Source organism: Cibotium barometz, chromosome 16 (assembly GCF_041138505.1).
Source record: "Cibotium barometz isolate CiBa-2024 chromosome 16, ASM4113850v1, whole genome shotgun sequence".
In the NCBI taxonomy this organism is placed as follows: domain Eukaryota; kingdom Viridiplantae; phylum Streptophyta; class Polypodiopsida; order Cyatheales; family Cibotiaceae; genus Cibotium; species Cibotium barometz.
In genome coordinates this window covers 57,851,082-57,854,905 of record NC_141061.1, presented here as the reverse complement: position 1 = coordinate 57,854,905, position 3,824 = coordinate 57,851,082, and positions in this window count along the sequence as shown.

The window sequence follows — 3,824 nt, the reverse complement described above, 5'->3', positions numbered from 1 at the left end:
TGCAAGCAAACACACACGCACAAGAGAGTGCAAGACACAAGAGAGATGGATTACTGAATTTTCTTCTATCTTCTTCTCTTCTATACAACCATATAACTCAAAGATAAGAGTACATACATAAAGGGAAAGTACTCTCCTACAATAACATATAATGGTCGGTCCATAGTCTGAACCCAACTATATAAGCTAGCTCTGTAACTATGCCATAACTCTAGTACTCTAAAGTGGTTGTCACATAGCCTATCATCAATGGTGACATATCAAGCATAATCTCACCAACCATGCCAGTGGCATAAGTGCAGAAGCTATCACCAAGGCGGGTCATCAATGTCTACCTATAGCACTAGTTGAGCTCGATATCTCAACAATTGTAACCAAATGTGAGGTGTCCTTAGAGAGTTTACTGAAAATTGTGTCTTTGGCACATGCAGCATTGTAATCAAATGTGGTCCGATGGTGACCAAACTTTGCAAGAGTATATATGTGCATTTGGACTCACTTTTGGGCCTTTTAAGCTCTTTGAGATTCTAGGAAATATTCCATAAGGATCAATGAGGGTGAGGCTTCCGTTACTTTTGAGGTTACTTTTTGGTGGGGAGGCCATAACTTGAGCATAAAAAATCAAAGTTTGTCGGAGGTTAGTGCGTTAGAATCCTCTCATTAAGATCTTTCTAATGATATGTTACATGATATAGTTTTGAGGTACTATGGATAGTGTTATCCACGATCCCCCTTTTCGTAATAGAATGATGACGGCATTTCTTAGAGGGCCCAAAAATGAGTCCACATTTTCCCTAATGCTCTTGAAAAATTAGGTCATCACATCAAACCACATTTGGTAGCGATGTGCATGCCAAAGGCCCAATCTTCAATGTGTTGTGGCCTTAGAGAGCCTACTAAAAATTGGGCCTTTAGCATGCACATTGCAAAACCAAATGTGGTTCAATGGTGACCAAACTTTGCAAGAGTGTATATGTAGACCCCATTATTGCTCTTGCAAAGTTTGGTCACCACATCAAATCACATTTGATTGCAATGTGTGTGCTAAAGGACCAATTTTCAATGTGTTGTGGCCTTAGAGATCCCCTTGGAAAATTGAGCCTTTGGAACCCACATTGTACACAAGTGTAGTTTGATGGTGACCAAACTTTGTAGGAGTGAGGGTGGGGTCCACATATACACTCTTGGAAAGGTTTTTCACCACCATCAAAACACATTTGGAATGTGCATGCCAAAGGCCCAATTTTCAAGAGGCTCTCTAAGGGCACAACACATTGAAAATAGGGCCTTTGGCATGCACATTGCAACCAAATGTGGTCTGATGGTGACCAAACTTTTCGAGAGTGAGGGTGCGGTCTACATATACACTCTTGCAAAGTTTGGTTACCATAGGACTGCATTTAGTTACAATGTGCATGCCAAAGGCCCAATTTTCAAGGGACTCTCTACCAATTTTCAATATGTTGTGGCATTAGAGAACCCCCTGAAAATTGGGCCTTTAGCTTGCACATTATAATAAAAATGTGGTCCAATGATGAACAAACTACAAGAGTGTATATTGGACCACCCTCACTCTTACAAAGTTTGGTGAGTGACCATGAGATCACATTTGAACATGAGATCAAATGTGACCATGAGATCACATTTGAACACCAAACAAATAAACATCAAAAGATGCAACAAGTAGACATCAAAAGATGCAAAATACAATGAAAAAAAGTGAGACACCAATAATATAATAATAAAAATACAAAGTACAACTCTCCATGGTATAAAACTAATCATCAACACCCTATCTAGGCTCTTAGAACATCTAATATGCTCTTGTGCTCATCTACATGAAGCTGCCCATAGAGGTTAGGCACTACTTTTGCTTTTGTGGCTTTGAACACTTGATCAAGATAAAGCTTGATCGCAATCACAAGATGAGAGAAGATGTAGGCCTCACAATCAACCTCATACTACTAAAGTTGAATGTATCTCCCATGCCTACAAGCATGCCGAAAATAGTAACCTAATGTAACCATACTATGTGCATCAAATTAAACCCCACCATGGCATTCTTGTTGAGAATGCTCTTTGGCATAGAGCATCTCAACAAATAGTAGTCCACCTTCTCATTGCCATCAAGGAAAATGACAGTAAAGACATCATCCATGGTCAATAAATAATAAGCATGTCATAGTCAACTGTAAACATGGTGCCAACATCGAGTGTTGTAGGTACAACATGCATAGGATACTCAAGGGTAATCACTCAATCAGCCTAAGGATATGGCCATGTGCGGCATGACACACTCACCCTAATCACCCACAATGGATGTTTCTATGAGATTGATTTTTACCTACATTTAGATTGTCATCCCAAAGTTTACAGGCTTCAAACAAGACCAAATATTTTATTTAATAACATCATCTAACTGATCCAGACACACAGTTGACCTAGCTTGATTCAATCAGACCCTGCTAACTCAAAGTCTAAGCTTTTTGATTTAGACCAGATTCATCAGATCTTAGATCCTTACTCACACATATATTCTTTCAACAATATCAAACCAGACAACAAAAGTAAAGCATAATAAATTCATCCACCATCTCGAAAGAACATAAGAAGTCTCTTGCATATATAGATGATAATTCAGCCTATCCCCACAACAACCCTCAGACCTAGGGTATCAACAAAAAAGAGAGAAAATCACAAGAACAAGGGGGATCCACCACAGAATATTGTCTCAACAAGATTTCCTCAAGAAATTTTCTTCAACTCCACAACAGTAAGTTTCTTTTAACTTTGCTACCCCCCTCTGCAGGCTTCCACCAATCAAACCTAGCGCGCAGAGGAGAGCAGGTGAAGTTCTTAATAGTTTTTGTCCCTCATATGCATCCATCAAGAAGAGGAATATATTGGATGCATTGGTTACTCATCACATTATTGTAAGAGCCATAAGTAGACTCCACATCGCAGGCAAGATGAGAGCTACCTCTCACATTCCTTGCATTGCACCATGCACTCTTAGAGGTGGTTCTTTGAGAAGGCAAAGTCTAGATGCAGATGATGATGGGGTATTACGGGATTCTAATGATCGTTCTCCTAGGTGTAATCGTTTGATTAGCGATAGCACCAAGGAACTTCTAGAGACATTTTGGGAGGAGAATTATAGAGCTTTTCCAGTGTTCAAGAAACCATTGCAAAAAAGAGTCTCAAAGGGTGTGTTCATCAAACATGGGGCCTGCTTTCTTGAGGTGACTCAAATTGAGTTATATACTCAGTTTGTGGAGGCACACCCTCACCTCAAGATCTTTTGAGCGATGTTGTAAGCCATGGTTTGTGCGCTACTCCCATCAGCGTGACACATGTTGTTGTTGATACCATGTGGAGTTTCAACTCTAGTATGATGTGTTTCATTACCTTAGTGGGATCAATGTGAGGCCTACTAGCCTGAGTGATTTCATACACTCTCTTTTATGTCCACACAAGCTAGATGCCTTATACCATCACCTTTCATGTGTCGAGGGGAAGTGTGGTGCATGTGGGGGGTTAGCAGCACTATCTATGCTTGAGGGGGGATGTTAGTGACATTAAGGTAGTGCATTCGCAACAATATGAGTATATAGTGCACCAGCTTGATGGTGGGGGGAAATCTATGAGGTTGTAGCTCATGGAAAAATGCACTCCACGTGCATTTTTCTAGAGAGCACATCTACCCTTATATATGACACACCCATTGTGCCAAGTGGCAGGACCATTAGTTTCATGCGTGCTTGGAGCAATTTGCCATTGGTGTGGTTATCGCAGTGATGAACTTTGTTAAGAACTATACATTC